Raw genomic sequence first — 22,652 nt, forward strand, 5'->3', positions numbered from 1 at the left:
TAAAAATTTAAAAATGATTTTAAGTAAAAGAATTATCACAATTAAAAAATATTAATTTGTTCATTTTAAAGAATGAAAATTTGTTTTTATAAATAAAATTATATAAAAACATGCATTTAAAAATTATGTACTTTAACAAAAATTATCAAAAAACTGAAAGACATTGCAGTTTTTTTGTTATGAATATATTAAAATATTAAAAAAGCATATGTACCATACATATGTATGTATGTGTAGTAAAACGTAGAATTTATAAAAATTTTGTTGCAAAAATATACATATACATATATGTATGTTTGTAATTTTTTTGTTAATTATGAGAAAATAAATTTGAAACCCATTTCATTAAAAGAATAATATAAAATAAAAAACTAATAATTTTTTTTGCATTTTAAAGAAAATAAACTCCCTATAAAAATTTGTTCCAACGCATACAAAATCTGCCATAAAAATTTCTCAGAATAAATCACTGCAAAATTGCATATCGAAAAGTGTCATTTGCGAAACACCCACTGCAACTTATTAAATCACATAAATATTTTTGCAATTATAAAAAGTACGCCTTCGCAGAAATCCCATAAATTGACCCAGTTCTGCAAATACACAAACAATTTGTTTGCACTGACAAAATACAACTTCAAAAAGGAGGAAAATAACAACAATAACGTGCCAAACGCAGCAGCCAAGTAGAGCAACAACAAACATTCATAATAATAACAAAATATAGGTACAAAGAGAAGCAACAACGAAAGAGAAAAAAATTTTATTAGCCAAAAATTACATACATACAGACATTGTAAATATTTCATACACACACAAATCTGCATGCACGCGCAAACTATTGCAAACTCAGCGAAATTTCAGTCGCAAAAACAATTTTTTTTTGTTTTTGTACGCATTTGGCTAAAATAAATTGTCTTGAAATTTGAATGCGAAAACGCGTACAACAACGACAACTAGCGAAATATGAAAATATGCGCGGTATAAGGCCAGAAATATTTTTTAAATACTTGGCAGTTAGCCAAAACGCTCGAGGCTAAATGCGCGACTAACGAACAGCCGGTCTAGTCTGTCAACATTTCGTTTAAGCGAAGTCAAGCCATAACATCATTATGGAAATAGACTACAATTTGTTGCGTATACTGGGCGTTTTTTGCATAAATATCAACAAGAATTGCTTTTGTTTTTCGGGATCCTGAATTTTTTAATTGTATCGTAGCTCGGCTTTTTTTAAATTTTAAATATCAACAAGAATGGTCTTGTTTTGTCGGGATTGACACATTGAGATTTCGGGATCCCGAAACTTTGGGAAATTGTAACTTTTTTCATAAAAATAAAAATAATAAACAATATATAAAAAAAATAATTCCATAATAAAGGTGGACCCGCTTTTGCAAGATGTTCTATAAATTCATTTAACCTTCTTAGTTAAAGTTTCCGTTCGAAATATGAGGACTGAATGTAAATAATATTATTTAAAGTGTATGATAGTTTTCTATCTAACATTTATATATGTATATTTAGCCATCATAACTCGAATCAGTGTCAAATTAAACAACAGACTAATAAGTACTACAAGGAGTAGGACAGAATTCGTGGGAAAGCTGCTACTAGAAAGCGAAACGGTCGATAATATCAATCTTTATTATCAGAGTCGTCTGGATGCTTGGTCATAACGTATTCGCTAAAAAATGCAAACTTGATAATACGAGATCCTTCTGGCCTAGCATGGAACTCAGGAGAACACTGCTTTCAGTACAATCTTGTCGCAATTGTATGTGTTCTTGTTCTTCTGTCAAAGTTGTATGAAGGAAGATGCGGTAGAAACATTCAAGCACTTTCTCCTCCATTGTCCAGCTTTTGCGAGGCAGAGGTTGAAACATCTCAGAAGTCATGTCTTCGGCTAACCTTGCGAAAGAGTCGGAATTGACATCAGACGCTACAACAAATTTGTGGCAGGCTCAAAGCGTTTTGCCGATTTTTGAGAGTCTTTTCGATCAATACTAAGGAGTATTTAGATATCACAACGGACCGGCGTTCTCAGCTGTCCAAAAGGGATCAATTTTTGGATCGACCTTTTAATCGAACCTAACCTAACCTAGACTTTCTCAGTGCTTGGGGTTTACGTAATATATATTTTTATTTTGTTTGATTTCCTGAACAAAATCAGAAAGGATTCATAATCTTATTCTTGTCAAACTCTATTTATTCGCTGGTTTCCAGAAAGATTTTCTCGTGCGCTAAACTGACTGTTACACAAAACAATTTGTTTCGTAAACTCAATGCATTTGCAAATATTATATATTTACTTTGGATGGGAAACAGTCTATGGCTAAAAAATCGATACCATATTTTTTTAGAGATTTAAAAATTTTAGCGTTATAAACATAGACATTTTGAGTTCTATTACTGTAGGAATTTGAGGCAAGTTGTAAACAAAGTTTCAAGACAAACTTGAGCGTGAGATCGGTTCTTCTACTTTAGATCAAATATAAACTTTGGGCGCCAACCGAATTGACATACATTAATGAAACGTGGGTTTATGGATATGACGTCGAAGCTGTCTATCAATCTAGCAAATGGCGGTCCAAAAATTAGCAGAAACCGAAAAAACAAAGTTTGCTGAAGTCACTGAAGGCCATACCAGACGAGGCTTATAACAAGTTTATAGAAAATTGGAGTACATAAGTGATTATTGGTTATGTACAATATAATTAATGAAGTTCCAAGTAAATAATGAATTTGGAATATCTAACGAGGTTATGAATAATATGATATTTGAGAACAGGCCTCCACACAAACAAGCCCATATCAACTTGAAACGTTCGAGCAATAGCTTGAGAATATATGTAGTGACATAAACGCTTTCAACAACCAGCTTAAATACCCTCATGCTTAATTCTAATGTGTAATAAAATTTACATATGCAAACTACTCGAAGTCATTAATTTAAATTATCTCAAACCAAATGACAGGCAGTACATTCAGAGCAAGTTCAACTGTAGTGAGCTACTGAGTACAGACAATATTCTACATTCCAACATATTGTAAGCTAATATTTTTAGCAAATTGCTGCTACAAATAATTAAGAATGTTAGATGACAACAATAATACACACATGTGGTAAAACAAAAATAAATAAAAAACATTGAAATTAAAAAAAAAAAATGTAAAAAGAGCAATTGGTGAGTAAAACTGGAAAAATTTGAGCTGAAGGCGCAATCAATTAAGAGAATAAGCGCTAACCGCAACGAAAACTCGGAGGAAACGCTATTTAATGTCATAGGAATGAGTCTAAAAAAAAATGTAAAAAAGTTTTACTAAAAAAATTGATATCTGCAATAAATATTAATGAACCGTGTGACATTTCAAAAGTATCACAATATCATATATTGATAGCTTGGCATCGTTCCGTGTAATTAATGAGTCAATATTTTCGTTAATTAAAATTCAAATGTGTGAATCACATAATTCCTCGGGTGAGCTGTAGATGATGGATGAGATGATTAAAACATGTAAACGTAATTGTTTGGGAAATTTTTTCAAATTATGAGAAACAATTGGTGGAAAACCGTCGAAGAAACTTAGAATTGCGTTGCAACTACAAGAACTGTTACAATAACAAACAATTAAGCAATAAAAAAGTATAAATATGAAAAATTATGAGAATCATGGAATAAACAATGCTGCTGTTGACCTAGAAAAGATAATGAAAACAAAAACAAACATTTAGAAAGAATGGCATGGGAACGATAAAAAGTTATAAGAACGCATGGACTGAAAATACAAAATATTCAACAAAGCGCAAGTAATCTTGCAAGAATCATGAGAATGAGTGAAAGAAATGTAAAAAGTTGCGAAAAACTTACGAATAAAAGTTGAACTTTGATTTCTACTAAAACAAGGAATAGTTAATAATAGTAAACTACCACTGAGTAGAAAGAAAATATTGTAAAAGCATTGGTTAGTATTTTTTTCCAAACGAAAATTGATAAAGTTGGGCAGACCTATTTTATTTATTACTTCTCTCACGCAGAGGTCGTGTGAATTTGCGACTAATATCGCATTATTTAAGTTTTTTTCTTGTAAAGCTCACGTAAGTCGCCGATTCAATTCTCTTGATGTCAACAAAACCTTCGTCGGTTTTATGTGGCAGTATTCTTCCAATTTGGCTTACTTTGATCCATGACTTTTGAGAAAACATTTAAATGTTTTTACTTTGCTGACATAATCATAAACATGGGCCCAAAATAGAAACCTAGTTGCAGATGACAATAATCCATAAAATTTCCAACTATAGAAACCACCGAAACAATTAGGTGAAAGTATTGTCATTAATCAAAGAATTGTGAGATCACACCAATTGGTGACCTGATTATTTCATAGTGCATAATTATATGGTTACGATTGCTTAATATGTGATGGACTTTTACTGCATTCGCCTAACTTTCGTTAAAACCTTAGCACAATATCTAGTCACATCATCATTAAGATAATAAGTTCTATCCTTTGGATCTGAATACAAGCTTTAAAAAGGCTTCCGTCAAATTTCACAAAAGCTTTATCCAATCGCATTGGCGCAGTGGCTATGGAATGCATTATATGACGAGGTTATTTTAATGAAACACCCAATTCGAGACGAACGGTGACGATGCCACGAGCGAGTACAGAGGTGGCACAGTATTGTACAAGTACACTTAAGAGAAGAAAGTACTAGAATCTGTAAACCTTTATAACTTTTTAAAAATACAGAATACTCGTATATAGTTTCACGTCCCACACGATGCAGCGAAGAAATAAAAATTTATAACGGTTATATCAGCCACCCGGCGCATTAACCTAAAACTCCAGCAATGATTTGTTTTCTAACAATCATATCGCTTAACTTGGTATTGAGGAAAATGGTCAGACAACTAGGATTATTTAGTATGTTAGTAGGTCCTGCAATGTGTAGTCTACTTCACATGACTTTGATACAGGGTGATATGATGCTCAGTGTTTTATTTATATTATAGTAAACAGTCTGCTTTTCTGGAGGATCATATTAGATTTAAAGTTCTGAAATGAAATCTTTATATTAAAAACCCTCCTATACTCTATACTCGTTAAGTCCAACCCGCAACAAAATGGATGAATTTCTGAGGCTGTGAGTACTGGTCGAAGCGCGGTAAGCCAGCGCAAACAGTGACCAAGCCAGGATTGACGGACAGGAAGGTTTTTTATGTATTTAGTTTTATTGGCAAGGAAACATCTACTATGAGCTACTCCTTTACGGCCAAACTCTTAATTAGTGCCTGGGCCGTCAATAATTGGACCGTCTGGAAGAAATAATTGTCCAGAAGCGGCCCGCTTTGGCTAATATATATAATGGAATATCGTTCCATCAAGACAACGATAGGCCACACGATGGGGGCCACAAGCTCCGGAAGCTTGCTTAGGAAATTCTTATGCATCTACCCGTCTTTATCTATTAGATGAAATTAATGAACCTTCAGTAACATTAAAAGCCATTGGACACCAATGATATTGAAGCTACGAATATCTAGATGTTTTAAATGTTGAATTTGATTCATATATAATTCCAACCAACGAATTAACTATAGACGGGATCCGTTTATTAGACGTTGACAACCGAGGAATTCTACCTATAAATTCACAAGCCCGAATTTTAGTAACAGCTGCAGATGTTATTCATTCTTGAACAATCACTGCTCTAGGTGTAAAAGTAGATGGAACACCTGGCCGATTAAACCAAATAAACTTTCTAATAAACCGACCAGGCGAATGATTTTGCGCCGCCTCAATAGAAGCTCGTGAAAATCGACTGTTCAGTTTTTTGCCAACAGGGACGAGGGTTACTATGGCCGTAGTATTATGAAATTACATTCAAAATGACAACGAATTGTCGAACAAAACGGTGCATATTGTGCATATGGTAAATCGGATAATTTTAACTGAGTTAAATAAAACCATCTAATTAATGACAAATCCAGAACTGTATTATTATTTTTACAAGACGGAGGGCTAGCGTAGGGTTCTTTAGAATCGTTTAAAGATTGATTCCTTTGTATACCATAAACTGAACAATTTGAATGAATGTAGAACATAATTGTTGGAAGTCAAAAGCGCTTTGAAACACAAAGACCATGCGTTGAAGAAGAACAGCTGTGTATTTTGGAAAAGACGAAAAGCTGAAGAGACTTCTCTGATAGCAAGAATTTATGTTACACATGCCACTACACCAAGTGGTTGCTAAATTAATTGGAGATAAATGCTTTCAATACATTTGAGCATATTCAAAATACTCGATTATTTTTCCCAGAATGATTGTGTATGTATGTTGCATACAGTTTCAAGAATGTGTTTTCAACGCCAAAACACGTGATTTGCCTTCACCATAAATGGGGCGAACGCACCAAATATGACAGTATTGAATTGAAAATGAAAATAAAAGGCGAAAAAGAATAATAAAAATGGAGAATGAAATTATATGTGCTACTGCACAATGAAAACGAAGGGGGCACCGAAGCGTAGGGGGCATGACACACACCATCATTCATTCGTAATTAAAGTGCCAAATTTAGAAAAACATAACAAGCGCTAAAATGTGTATTTTTGAAACGTGCAGCGGCGCAGCGCTAGCGGAAATACAGTATATACAAATATATGTATATATGTGAAGAATATTCAGTGCGTAGTGTTGGGCGAGAATTGTGTGGAGTGTTGGGCCAGGCGCTCAAAGCACGTACAAGTAGTGTTTAAGAAAACATATGTATATACTTATATGGATGCACATACATATGTTTGTATATAATTATCACCAATGCGTTAAAAAATATCATAAATTACCAAGTAGCAAGGCTTACATAGCAACCAACAAATATAAAATTCGCCTCTGGGCCGCTTGCTGCACCAATGGCCAATTAACATACAATTTCTGCAGCAAAATGATCTTAATACGAGTATATAAATTATATGTTTATAAATATAAAAATTCGTAAATTAATAGCAAATACTTAGTTTTGCGCATAAACACTTAGGTACGATTGTGGACAGCACAATAGTGCCACTGATTTTTTATATAAATTAAAAAAATTTTGACAACCCTATAGCCGAGATTTTACTGACCACAGAGAGTTTATATTTTTGACAACTTTCAGCTGGATATATTATTTACTAAAGATTACTTGCAAGTCAGAAAAAATTAGTTTGTTCGTGAATTTTTTTGAAAAAAAGTACATTTTAATAGTATAATATATTTTAAAAATCGGTAATTCCGTTTACAAAAAATGTGTAATGCCTCAATCCCGCAGCCGATCTGGCGCTGAGGAAGACTTCTCTTTTGAAAATTATCAAAAATACACCCATATTTTTGAAACTATTTTCCGGATCAGCTTAAAGTTTTCGGAAAATATCCTCAAAACAAGAAAGGTTTTTAAAAAATAGGGTGAAGTTTCGTTTTTCTCAAACAATATTTATTTAGTCATCAATTTATAATTTGTCCCCTTCAAAGTAGTCACTCTCAGATATAAAACAAGCGTTTTTTTCCAAAACTCGAAGTAGTGTTGATATACACTTTTTGGTATGACCTTGAGTTCTGATAGCGATTTTTTGTTTTTTAGCCTTGGCTCTTCTGGGCTCTTCCATTGGCACGATTGGGCTTTGGTTTCGATGTCATAACCATATAGTCATGATTCGTCACCAGTTATGACCCTTTTAAGCAATTTTGGTATGAACTTCGCTGCCACACGCTTCATGACCAAAATTTCCGAAAAAATTGCATGGCATGAGTTATCCGATATGACGACATCTACAGCAACTTCTCTAATAGTATTCGACGATGCTCCATAGCAATTTTTTACACTTTCTCAACATTTTCATCGGTTATTAATGTGCTGTCGCGTACAGAGCGAGCGCCGGCATTCACATATTTTCGAACTTCTCTGAAAAGTTTATACCACTTGCAACATTTTTTTGACTCAGAGTACACTCACCGTGTGCCACTGTCAACATTTCAAGTGTTTTTGAGCACTTAATTCCATTATTCACACAAAATTTTATGTAAATTTTTTTATCCATTTTTTTCGACAGCAGAAAATCGCCGAACACGTCTAACTTGTATGCCTCTCACAAACAAAATAAATATGCTATATAGCTGAAATGCAAGACGCTTGACTAATGTTCTAATATCTGATCATGTAAAAGTTATAGTAACAAAAGGGATGACTTACATATCTTAGAAAGAAAATTTTAGGTTGAACGTATAGTCAAAATTAGATATCAAGTCGCTCTTAAAGTTCGGGAAAAGCGTTGACTCCCTGTATGACGAATACTTAGCTCAAATTTAACGGACCGGTCTATATACTTGTATGGCGTGACAGCCGGCCAGGATAACCTAACGTAACCCATAGTTTTATTTTAGAATTAGAAATTAGCTAAAATAAAAATTGTGGCAAAAATTCTTTGCTAGGGACCTTATTATTTTACCTATTACTGCAGTATATGACTAAAATAGTATACATAAGTGTTTGTGTGTATGTGGTTGGCACTAAACACTTGAGATAATTTTACAATTTGTAATCAGAGCACAGCCTCAACGGCGAATATCAGCAAGTAGCATCAGCACACACATTCACACAGATGGTTCTAGCACCTTATTGTGTCTACTTTAGGCGATCGCAATCGAAGTGTTTATTATTCCAGCGAGCTGTCACTAAAAATAGTGCCGATCTATGCCGCATACAAACAATTACAGCAATGCGCACACATCCATGCATAATATACCCGAAGAGCACTCGTTTATGTAAGTGTGCGTGTGACTTGTTGGCAACGAAATGTGCCAAACCAATTTGAAAACATGTCAAACTGTCAAGTGGTAAAAATAATCGATGGTTAATTTAAGTGTAAATATTTTCTTAGCTAATCGAAGCAAAGGAAAGCTGATATACAGCTTTACAGAGACCTACTTGTATATATCATATAGAGTTATACATATGTATGTGTATAGTAAAATAAGATCGATGTTTGGCGTGTTGATAAAATTGCTTACTTTTCCAGTTAGTACAATTAAAATTGGAATTTGGTGGATTGATGGCCTCAGAAAGTGTTTAGTGTTGTTCAAGGTAAGCGATCAGCGCTGATTTTTATACTCTCGCAACCTGTTGCTACAGAGTATAATAGTTTAGTTCACCTAACGGTTGTTAGGTGATCGCCTATAACTAATTGAGTTAGATATAAGGCTATACATATATAAATGATCAGGATGAAGAGATGAGTTGAAACCCGGTTACTGTCTGTCTGTCCGTCTCTTATGAACATGGTACACATGTTTCTTGGTACCGTAAGACGGTTAGTATTGCAAATGAGCGTAATCGGACATGGCACCGCCCACTTTTAGGTGAGCCCATATCTTTGGATCTGCTTAATCGATTTCAATCAAAAACGGTACATTATATTCTTCTCATACTTCTATCTTATAGTGCGAAAATGGGCGAACTCGGATTACAACCACGCCTATTTCCCATATAACATCATTTTAAATTCCATCTGATTTTTTCACTTTCCAGTATACAAATCAAGCAACAATGATTATATCGGCGTAAAACTTTGCCACCTTGTGTCCAAAAATTATGTAAATTGAACAAAAACTGTTCAAGCCCCTAGGTACTAAATATGTGGACCACAGTGCCTATAGTTGACTTTTTACTGAAAATATCGGTAAATGTGTAAGATATATAATTGAAATTCATATAATAAAGTAAATAAATGAAACTCCAGATAATGTTTGGTCTTTGTGTCGAAAATGGGTTGAATCGGATCAATACTCCCTTTAATATAAGATTTTGCCAACACCTGAAGTATTTTCCCGGGCTTTGATCCTTGCAAGTTGCGAGAGCATAAAATGATCGGTTACACCCGAACTTAGAACTTCCTTACTTGTTTTCATTGAAAATGTAAATATTTTGAGAGTTGTAGAATCCAAAGTTCTAGAAAGCAAATATTTTGCGAAACGTTGTATGCTTTACTTCGCAACTGAGAAAATATGACATATCATTGAAGTTCCATGTTGATCGAGCCTGCTTTATAAAAGAGATGAGTTTGCAAAATGAGGGAAATGATTAAAAGTAACATTACCTTCGCGCAGAACGTGGATTCTGCTGAGGGATTTTTATAAGAAACTTCTTCATACTAATCATATCCTCTGTACTGTTGAGAAGAGACAGCAGTATGAACTATATTTTTTTCGGGTATTTTGAAGAGACCTGGACTTGAAAGTTCTACCCAACCAAGAGAATTGACGAACTCGATATGAACTCTAGTCGATTTGCTTGACATTCAAAAGTGGTTGATACGAACCTGTCATCACTTTATCGAGTATATTGGGAGTGTGTACGAGTATATCGGAATACCAATAAAAGAACTGTAAAAAAGTTGGAGCACTTGAATTTCCTAATGGTTAAACTTGAGGTGTGTAGCTATACCAGCTTGTCGGTAAAATTTGATAATATGATGAATGATATGAATGACAGCTATAACCCTACCGATAATCGTTATAAATCTACTTAGCAACGAAATGTGTCCAAAAGGTAAGACTTACCATCGCAATTGAGATCTGAAAAACAGAAAAAAAAATTATTAGTGATAGAGATAAATAGGTATAATAATAAAATAGGAAAAAATACAAATCGCTTAAGTTTTTTAGGTCTGAGAGCTTTAAATTGTATTAAAATAGTGCCAATAAAATCCCTCTGAAGCTTCTATTAGCAGGAAAAGGAAGCTTTCTCAGAAGATCTAAACTCCATAATTGAAAAAATCGTATGATCGTGATTTCTGATTCGAAAACTCATATCCGATCTTTAACAATGATTCTAGTTGTTTAATTATTAGTATAGTTAATACTTTGTCCATCCTCTTGTTTGCTGATGTAATTGTTGATTGACTTAGTAAGTTTCCGGGTACATTTGAAGTAAATTTGTGAGTTTAGAAATTATATCAGATCTTTAACAACTAATCTAATTTTATGATATATAATACTTTCAATATAATTCAGTACCTCAGCAAGTTGCCGGATCCATCTGAAATTCTAACTTCAATCTTACCGTCACTTTCCGGATGCATGAGCTTTTCCTTTCATTTGTGCTTTGAATCTGTTTAAGAATAGAGTGTACTTCTAACATTCACTACTCGTTGGAATGTATTTTAATGTCCTCCTCCTCCGTCTCCTTCGTTGTTGTTTTTCTCAATCGTTGTTTTCATGGCTTTTCGAAACTCTGGTGAATCGGATATGTCGTATCTTTAAAAATGTTTCTAGTATCATGTGATACATTTTTTAATATTATCGAGATCCTCGGAGGGTGATGTTTTAATGATTAAACAAAATTTCTAAATCTTAAACAAATGTATTTTGTCTTTTTTGACTATACACATACCTATATGTTTACGGAACTTTTGGCGATACCAGAAGTTTATCAACAATAGGCCTTAAGCCACTTTATCTGCTCTTTTTCCGAATATTCGTTGAAGTATCTCAAGATGGATGCAAAAGTCTGCGGAGCGCCTGGAGATGAAGATCTAAGTGACGGAGACGAAGAAGACAAATAAGAAACGAAGCACAAATAATTTGAACCGCAGAAGATCTTATCTTCAGAGAAGATGAATTAAGAACAAGTTATCGCTTATGGAATCAAACGACAAATAAGAAAATGAGAACTATAACTTAATTTTTATAACCAACAAACTCAAAGATTCTCCCAATCAATCAAATAGCAGACAAGCACACAGAACAAAGAGAGAAAATTAACAAGCTTAAACATGATGCAACAAAAACAAATGGAACCACTACTACAATAACAACAACAATGCTATTAAGGCAAGTTTACAACTGCCACAAAATAACTTGACTATCTTTTAATTGAATTGCGAATAAATTGTAAACTTATCTATAGACAGCAATAGCAACAACAACAACAAAAACAACACAGAGAAGAATAATAACAACAACATTGTCTCAATGAGCAAGCGAGTGCAGTCGGAATCATTGGGTTTGCACAAAAGACCAGTTACTGGGACACATACAAAAACCTAGCGCATGTTTAAGGAGAGTCCTCAACGCAGAAGAAGACGAAGTACTACTTTAACAGAATTGTGGCAGCAACAACTGAAAGCGATGAAGATCACAATGCGAAGACTGAGCGCAAAACTATAATAAAATTGAAATACAATGAAAAAGAAATTGACAACAAAATGAGCAGAGGAAATAGAAAAACAGCACCAGCAACAACATCAACAACAATAATGACATATGAGGCAACTATGTAAGAAAAACTTGCAGAAAATAGTCAAGGCGGCTAGCCAGCCAGCTTGAGCAGGTAATAAAGCAAAGGCACGAAAGACATTGCGACGCAGAAGACAAGACAAGACATTGGAAATGCATGACAAAGAGACGATTTTTATTTATAGAACCGCGATAGACCAAGCAAATGGCGTTTGCTGGGGCCAAATGAAAATGTGATTGCGTCGGCAGTCAGCAGTGACGGTACGAGAAGATAGGGCGCTCGAAGGATGAGGCGGCGCAGTCAAGCTACAGAGCAATGTGTAGCTATTCATACGCTTGGAAGTGATGGGTGCATGATAACAACGAAATGGGAAGCACATAGAAAAACTACAACAAAAAAACACAAAAACACCTTAACTTTGGCTGCACTGAAGCTATAATTCCCTTCATAAATATAAAAGTATCCACGCAAGAACTTGGATCTTGATAAGTCAGTTTGTATGTCAGCAATATGCATTAATGGTGTGATCTGAAGAATATGTTCGGAGAATGTAACGTTTCCTTGGATAATTATCTATGCCAAACTTCGTGAAGGTAATTTTTCAAATAAAAATTTTTTCCATACAAGAACTTGATTTGAATCGGTCAGTTTATATGCGACTTGATCGGCGATTACGACATATGAGCAGTTTCTTTGGGAGAAAGGACATGTGCAAAATTTCAGATCGATATCTCAAAAACTAAGGGACTAGTGCGTGTATATACAGAAGGACAGAGGGGCATGGCTAAATCGACTCAGCTCGACACGCTTCTCCCTCGATGTTTTCTTCCTGGTATTACAATATTCGTGGCAAACTTAATATATACAAGTATTGTTCAGGGTATAAAAAAACAATGTATGTCTTCCTCGATTTTCATGTGTGTAGCTGTGCCGCTTGGCTGCACGCCTAGGTTGTTAAGGCACATACAAAAGGCGTGCGGACGAGGCAAGGCAAAGTGGCAAACAGAATAAATGCGGAATTTATAGACCATGCAACAAACAAACAAGAAAAACAAAAAAAATGTATAGTAGAAAAAATGGAAATTAATGGCAAACCTAAAAAATGAAGCAACAAAGTGAACAAACAGCAGCAGCGAACAAAGAAAATAAGAGGATAAGCGGTGTGGCCAACGAGGATTGGAAAAAAATGTGCTACATAGCTGATAATGTATGGAGCCTATGCAATGTTGCCACCGTTTCGAGATATTTCGCGACGCCGCGCATTGTACAAGTGACGAATGGAGAGTGGCGACCAAGCAGGAGATTACGACAAGACAGGCTCATCGTATTAGTTGGGCGCTAGCAAATAGGTGAGGCACTTACTTAATAGCGGACTCAGATGTTCGAATTAATCGGACACATATTAGTTGCAAATAGATACTTAAGTAGGAAAGATCTGGCGGCGGCACAGGGTTCAGGGTGGAAGATCAGATCCACGCACCAAAGAAGGTAATTCTGGTTCTGACACAGAATTATTAATTGGTGTTTTTCGCCTTGAGCAACTTTATAGTAATGGTCAGAAAGTGGAATCCACCTACCAAAGAAGATCGTTTTAGTTCTGCCACAGGAACATACTTGATTTTCATACAGAAAAGTTGCGGTATAAATTACTACAAAGTAATATTTGTGACTCGATTAAAGTTTGTATTTTCGGTCATGAGCTTGAAATCATTTGAGTTTGTTTGATGAAGCACTGAACTGACCTTTTACTAAAAATTTCAATATCAGCTCACATAGATGAACAAGTTTATATTTTGTAGGCTAATTTTTAATTAAAATCGATGAGATAGGCTGAGCATTTAGCTGTCTTGTACTGTTATGATAACCTGCCGAATTTATGAGCCTATATGAGGAGTACATCCTTATCAATCCGCTTCAGAAGGTATATCGTAATTCGTAAAAAATATGCACTTTGCGCCACGAAACTACTTTGCTTTTTAGATTATCAGGCAACAGAGTCTACATCAGTGTTTAAGTGAGACAGAGAGGGACAGTAAGAAAGAGATAATGGTAGAAAAACAGCGGAAAATGACATCAATCTTTCAATGTTTAACGCAGACATAAAGTAAAAATAAGACTCAGTGCCCCTTCGGAGGTTTTCTTAAAATCTTGAAGCTTCAGAAACTTTTGTTATGCAGTTATTAGACGATACGGTGACCCACCATCTTGTTAAAATTACAGTTTTCAGCTCTACTAATGTCAAGATAATTTAAATATGCTTATTGTTTTATAGTACACGACTTCCCAATTTGAAAACCGTGTATCCTCGAAGTTCCTGAGATGGCAGTACAGACAAGCCTAACTATTTGAAAAACCCATGACCTTGTTTCGACAATTTTCAGTCTTCCAAGATATTCGCTTACTCAAGTATCAGTATAAAAGGGGTTAGAATTTTTCTACGCGTTTCGATAACCAAACCGGCTGCAAAGTAGAAAACCCCAATGTATGGAGCTTTGTTTTAACAAGCTTTCATTGTTTACTTTCCTTTGACGCTTATTGTATTCATACTTTAAAATACAATATCAATACATCTAAATACGTTCCTATGGTATGGCTACCACATCATACCACATTCACTCACTCACCCAATCAGTTAACCAGCTAGTGAGCTGTTTAGTTTCTTCAGTGCTGCCGATTTAACATGATTGTTATCAGATAAATTGACTTTGTATAAATACGATATATTCTTTTTTATTTTTGTTGTTTTTGAACTTTTTAACATTTCAACATTTTGCCACCGCAAATAGGAGAAATTAAAACTATTAAGGATCAAGAGCGCCAAAAGCACGGATAGTGATATTACAATAAAATTAAGACCAACATCAAGAGTATTAGTGAACAATGAGGCTCAAACGAGTCACTAGAGACAAAAAAAAACGGTACAAAAAAGTATTAAAAAAATAATTGATATATATATAGATTTTTAACAACATATGTACATACAAATATATGGCAATATAAATTAGCCAAGAGAGCTTATAAGGTAATAAAAGTTGGGGTTTACCATCTGATCAAATTTGACTCGGGTTGGTCCATTTACGCAAACCGAATCTATAAAAAAATTTCCTAGATTGGTACAACAGTTTTTTGTGTCCGTGTGAAGTTTGATCTCCATATGTCAACTGGTGTGTGTTTGGCAGCTGTATGTTTACGACTTGAACAACGAGCTGGCAATTTTTACCACGGGAAAATAATTGAATAACTTTAGCTTGCTTGAAATTTTGTGTTTCCAATGAAATCACGGTTATGGAATCCTTGAAAATGTTACAGAAGTCTTTTGGAGAGTCTACTTTATCAGGAGCTATTTGAGTGGCACAAAGCATTCAGTGAAGGTTATAAGGTCATAGAAAAATGATTCTGGCGAGTCGCCAGCCATCTCTGTTAAAACGTAACTGGTATCACGTGGTCTAAGTAGAGCCCACTACCTATAAATACTGCTCTAATATCAATATTTTTTCAATTTGCGGGTAGACGCATCTAAGTAATCTCACTTCATCGTGAGCTGCGGTAGAAGTCAGGCGTACAGGGATTAGAATTAACTAGAAGCAGAGGTACAAATAGTTTGGGGTCCAAATGGACCCTCGATACTTTTTCTTTTTTCCAGTAGTTTGAAACAAAATTCTCGAAAATTAAATGAGGACAGAGTCCGCGAACATTTGGAAGATGAGTTAATAGCTCTTTGGAACAGAAAGATAATAATGTATGTTCCGATATTTTCGTGACAAAAATCAGTTCAAATGGTCCAAAACACATCCCAGCAGCTCCCGCACTCGACATCACAATATTATCACACATCTTACTGGATTGATTGGACACGCATGCGATAAAATTAATATGTCACCACTGGATACATTAATACCAGATGAGGTAACTGATATTACATGCTTTCATACGAATAAAAAATAACGGACTTTTCAGAAAAATATACCAGCCAAGGAGCACACACTAATAATGTCGATTTGTTAGAAATGAGAGCCTTCTCGTGATTATTGTTATTAGCTGTAGTTTTCAAGTCGAGGCACGAAAACAAAAAAAATGATCTAAACAACGATTAGAATGTTGCAATTAAAAATGCTAAGGTCATTTACTAAAGAATGTAATGTGATCCAAATACCAAACATATGTAAGGAGTTTGAAGAATGGAGAGACTCGTTTTGATATCACTAATATTTTGAATATATGATAATAAATTGTCATTTTCGTTTATATTCCACAATCTAGAAAAAATTCTATTTAAGCGCTTTTTTCTCAATTAAGGTCCAAATGTACCTTCGATCAAAGCCAGCTAAATGTTATTGACGATAACATCAAACAAGTTAAACAGTGACTAAAAATCGACGTGTTGGCATCAGTAAGATAGCGAAGGATATCAACATCTCTTACGGATCGACTCAACACATTTTGGGTTAGGTTTTAGGTATGCAGCGTATCAATGCTAGACTCGTACCTGAAGATCTGACGCTTTTGCAAAAACGACGAGTAGAGGTCGCAAAGTGTTTGATAAAATAGCTGAGGACGCTACATTCATCAATCACATCATTACTGGTGACGAGACGTGGGTTTATGTTTATGACGTTGAAATTGTCCAACAATCAAGCCAATGGCACTTCAAAAAGGGGCCGAAACTAAAAAAAATCAAAATTTTCCTAAAAGCACTAAAGGTCATCCCAGCCGAGGTTTATAACAAGAGTATGGAAAATTAAATTAAGTTCTGGTCAAATGTGATCAGATGGTATACATCTGATTATGTTTATCTGTTATAAATGGTAATCTTAAAGGATAAGCGGATAGCCTAGATTTAAACGATATGGCAACCAATTTGACTGACCGTTATGTAGTGTAATGAACTATGACTCTAGGAAAGGGTTGTTGACTTTATTTCAGAGTGAAGTCTAAATTCACGAATTTTTTCCATCTCTACGTGACCACGAGTTAAAGAAAATGTTTATTGTCTTTCATGTCAGAGGTGCTTCAGTTGCAAGTAAATGTTTATAAGGATTATTTCGAAAAAAATATTTCAGCAGACATGGTCTGAAGACAAATTGCGTTACAGGTATGACTATTATTTTTGGCGACCGAATTCTAAATTGAGCAGTTCCTCATTCCCACCGGAGACGATACAAAATTTGTTTCGAGAACTGGTGTAACTGTTTTAAAAGGCTAACTTTTAAATATTCTCAGTACAAAAAAAAATTTCCTAAACCATGATCCAGAGGAGATAATACGCACGAGATGTTTCGAAACTTTTCATTAAAATGAAGACTAAATTGCACAACTTCGTCCGAAAAAATTTCATTACATATTTCCACGCCTCCGCCGACAACAGGTGTGCAAAAATTTGTTTGCAAATCTTCTTGGCAACATCTTCAATTTATGCTCGGTTTCACCTTTGTCTGCATCCAAGAGTTATTCATTTGTATGTTTGTGCGCCACTGTGGGTGTGCTTGCCGCAAACATCACATAACATAGCACGGCTTGGCATTGCATCGCATTGCGTGCGTGCCAAATTTGATGGAATGCGCAAATGTCAGCCAACCACTTTGTTGCCAAATGTACTTTCTGAAAGCATGCAGCAACGTTGAGCGGCGGAGCGTGGGTGTAACAGAAAAAACGTTGTGCAATTTTTGCAAAAGTTAATAGGTTCACTGAACTTTGCATCACGAGAGCTGTAAAATGAGAAGAAAATGTTTGAAGTACATACACATTTTAGTTGTTGATTTCTACAGATGGATATTTACACGATTTTTAAGATGTTTCCTAATATTTATAGATTTTCTGAGATTCGAGGGTCTTGTTCTACTAAGCCGACAAAACCTTTTTCTAGACATTTTTATTAGAAAAAGTATAGAAGTCGAACTAATTGTGACTATTCCGCATTCCACCCAATGGCCTCCAGCTAAGCAGCGGATGCTAAACTGTAGAGTATATGAACGATCAATATTAGAGAAAGACTTAAATCTACGAGGCTGGTCCGATAAGCACTTAGTCTACAAAAGAAAAACGAACAATATTAACGAAAGACCTAAATCTACAGGGGTGGTCCAAAAGGAAAGCTAAAATTCTGGAAAAATTACAATAACATATATTCAACGATGCTTCAACTTATTTATCCCGTCTGAATAGTATGTTTTCTGCAGGTCTGGGACACAACAGAGATTCAACTCATATATCTGCACGGTTAGTTTTCAAAACTGAAAACAAAAAGAAGTCGCATGTGGCCAGATCTAGATAGTACGATAAATAAGACAGTAGTTCGTAATCTAATTCAAACAATTTGTCCGTGACGACAGAGGAGGAGTGAAGTTGTCATGGTAGAAGAGCAATAATATTTCGTCATAGTAGAGATCTATGACTGGTTTCACGATTGCGCTTCTAGTCCGGAGTGAGCCGAAAGATTTTTTTGTTCAATACTTAATGCAGTATCTGACCACGCGCAGCTCCAATCGGCAATTTACCAACACAAAATCGTCAAAAACCGACGTTCGATCACGTTGAAACTCGCTGAATCAATATTCGCGATCGCAGAAAAAGAAGAAGAATCACTGTATAAAGACTTTAAACACTTTCTGGAAGGCTGGATAACTGTCGTGTCAATCACGAAAGGAATACACTTTCCCTACCTTATAACCGACAGTCCTGATCTTGCTGGCAATTGTTGAAGCAGTTGACTTTACTGACTTTCCTCTGACTACATTTAATCTCCTTCCAGCAAACAACAATGCCAAGCCACCTATTCATCATATTTGGCACGTCAGTAACAACAGCAGAAAACAGAAAACACGAGTTAAAAAAGTAATAACGAAGCTTTTATGCTTGGACTACTGCCGCGATAGAAGTGAAAACCGTGATTCTTCATAGGCAGAGGAAAATTGCTCACAACAAAGTTTCAATATTTCTGCGTGTTTTTTCCTATTGTTGCATGAACAACACAGTCACCAACCAGTGCCAACATCAGGCCAACAAAGAGCACAACAACCGGTGAACACACCACAACACAATGTAACACAGGGCAGCAGAGCACAGCATAAATAACAGGTCATTCATCATCATTGTTGTTGCTATTGTTGCACGCTGAGCCACAGACATATTTTTCCTTGGTGTAAAGCCGACCGTTTAAGGAATAAACAGCGCTTGGGTGCACATATGGCGAGTCCAAGTGGCGGCTGCTGTGCACTGTGCCTTGGGGCATGTGTTGTGGTGTTTACACAGAAACACTTTTGTACTTACCATAGTCCTCGTGTGTACCACAATATATGGCATATGCAACCACATCCTGTCGCGATATTTTTCGTTTGTGTGGTCTTTTCAAAAATTTTGTTCGCTATTTTTTTCTTGCAATTATCATTAACGGCAGTAATTTGAATATATTTCGCATTGAAAGTATTTGATTATAAAACTAAAAATAACGTAACAAAAATCTAACTTAATTATTTCGCAAATTATGTAATAGTAAGGTATATATTATTTATATTTTAAAACATAATGTTTCAAAATATTTCTACCAAAAAAAGCAAATAATTATCCTTATTGAATAAAATAAAAAAAATAAAAATCATATAAAGGGTGATTTTGTTAGGCATGTGGTTTTCAAGAAGAAATAAAACGCAATTAATTTAATGTTATAGCCCATAATTTTGCTGTTTTTAAAAATTTTTTTTTAAAGTTTACCATTATGTTTTAAATAACATTTCGAGCAAGTCAAGTCACCGCCGGGGCTGGCTCGAGTAAATTCCAGATGAGAATTTCGACTTTCGACCACTTTTAGCAGCAATTTGGGCCGAATGTCAGCAATAACCCGCCGAATAATGTCTTCCACGGCGTCTATCGTCTCGGTACTCTCTGCGTAGAGAAGAAACTACACATAACTTCACAAAAAATGGTCCAGCAGTGTTAAATCGCACGCCACAAGCCCACGGCGTGAGATAATGCGCTCACCAAAAGTTTCTTAAAAAACTTATTGTTTCTTTGGCTGCATGTAGCGCTGTCTTATTGGAACCAAAGGCACGAAAAAGTCAATAATCATGCCTCTATCGCGTTCTACATTGACTGCAACATTATGGTCGGCTACGTTATGCGTATTATCATATGAAGCAAATGTGGTGCGAAACCGATTGTGTCGAACAAATATTGGATGCAGTGCGATGTATCGCGCGAACCGAACCATTATTTTGATAATAAATTTGCATGATTTGCAAAGTTTGTTCAATATAACATGACAAACTAAACTGAGTATAAATCAAATAACAGCTGTCAAAAGGCCAACTCCGAAAAAAGTATTGCCTCATTGAAAACCGCAGGCCTAAAAAAACATTTTAACCGACCGATCAAAATCAATATAAAAATATTTATAAAATATATTTTTTCCTTATTAAATACCCTTAATTCGAATTGAATGTTGTTTACATTAAACAACGTGACTATAAAGAACTGGCTACACTTTTCCTTTGGATGCACACCGTTACCCCTGTAAAAGGTTGCATAGCTTGATATTATAATACTCTTGTAAGTGCCGTTTCACATTGGGATGCAAAAGAGTCTGATGTTTTTCAAATTTTCTTTTGGTGTCGCTCTGGGCATTCACACGGTCAAAAAGAGTCCAGCAACTCGAGTCTAGTTTTTCTGCATTCCTTTTCACAAAATGTTCGTAAATATTTGTGCGGTTGGACTGCGCAACACCGCGCAACACTGCGTGCTGCGTATTTCATTTGTATGTTGAGATGATGGTCACACATTTTGCTTGCAATGAATTACCATGAATATGGTAGAACAATATGCATAATACAAGTACCTACCCGCTAAATAGTTTCAAAAAAATACTAAAGACGGGAATTCCCTAATCCACAAGAATGTATTGAATATCCGCTACTAATATTTTCAAGGCCAAATTTATAATAGGAATTTCCTAATCTTTAAGTATTAAAAACTCATAATTTCTTTACTCCGTATTAAAAATTCATAATTTCTTTACTCCATAATCTATATCTTAATATTTACAATTTGTCATAATATTTCTATTATTCTATGCATACGTATTTGCATATTACATACAAAAATAGATAACAGAACTCAAATTTGCGATCGAATTCATTTGAAACCGAGCGCTCTTGCAACCATTCAAAGGATTTGAAAGTGAAAAGGAATGCTGAAAAGGGTAGCAGCGAGCTGTTACGAACAAGAACACAAAGCGTGCCACCCGAACACGAGTGGCACGGACCCTTCGTCTTTCCTCGTCGTCCCCTCACCCACAATAAACTGGTATGAGACTCTTTTGCGTCCCAACGTGAAACGGCACTAACATGTTACTACAGAGTATTGTTCACCTAACGATTGTTTGTATAACCTAACAAGTAAGGAAGGGCTAAGTTCGGATGTAACCGAACATTTATACTCTCGCAAAGTCAAATGGTATACTCGTTTTAGATTTCTTTGTGGATCTTGCCGCCTTGTTCTATTTTGACCGATATTTTCGGTAAAAAGTCAACTATAGGCACTGGGGTACACGTATTCAATAGCTAGGGGCTTGAACAGTTTTGGTTCAATTTAGATAATTTTTGGTCAAAAGGTGGCAAAGTTTTACGCCGATATAATCATTGTTGCTTGATATGCATAGTGGAAAGTGAAAGAATCAGATGGAATTTAAAATGGTGTTATATGGGAAATGTTGTAGTCCGATTTCGCCCATTTTCGTACTATAACATAGAAATATGAGAAGAATATTATGTACCGAATTTGGTTGAAATCGGTTAAGCAGATCCCCAAATTTTACACTACCTAATTTTGAACGCGGTTCCTATAAAGTCATCTCATACCATCCCAGAGATAAAATTTAATGTCTCTGGCGTGTTTAGTGCTTGATTTATCGCGCTTTTTCACACCGTCAAAACATTTGCTTCCAGTAAATTTTGTTATTATAGCATTAGCGGTAGCACATTAAACCTATTAGAGGCGGGACCACGCCCATTTTTAAAAAAAAGTTTTAACTGCAGATGCCCCTCCCTAATGTGATCCTGTGTACCAAATAACAGTCTTGTATCTTATTGCGGAGCTTAGTTATGGCAATTTATTTGTTTTTGATTAATGGCGTTTTGTGGGCGTGGCAGTGGTCCGATTACGCCCATCTGCAATACCAACCATCTCACGATACCAAGAAACATGTCTACCAAGTTTCATAAAGATATCTCAATTTTTACTCAAGTTAGAGCTTGCACGGACGGACAGACGGACGGACGGACAGACCCGGATTTCAACTCGTCTCTTCATCCTGATCATTCATGTATATATAACCCTATATCTAACTCGATTAGTTTTAGGTGATACAAACAACCGTTAGGTGAACAA

General features: G+C 35.3%; 1 protein-coding gene across 3 annotated transcripts in view; it reads right to left on the reverse strand.

The window, feature by feature from the left end:
* Window positions 1–22,652, reverse strand: part of CdGAPr (GTPase-activating protein CdGAPr) — a 191,633-nt gene that overhangs the window by 88,539 nt on the left and 80,442 nt on the right. For all 3 annotated transcript variants that reach the window (XM_036361775.2, XM_070106784.1, XM_070106785.1), the window contains one exon: window positions 10,598–10,612. The gene's annotated coding sequence lies outside the window, so the exon portion shown is untranslated. The remainder of the gene's footprint in view (window positions 1–10,597; window positions 10,613–22,652) is intronic.

This window comes from Bactrocera oleae, chromosome 3 (genome assembly GCF_042242935.1).
Source record: "Bactrocera oleae isolate idBacOlea1 chromosome 3, idBacOlea1, whole genome shotgun sequence".
NCBI lineage: Eukaryota > Metazoa > Arthropoda > Insecta > Diptera > Tephritidae > Bactrocera > Bactrocera oleae.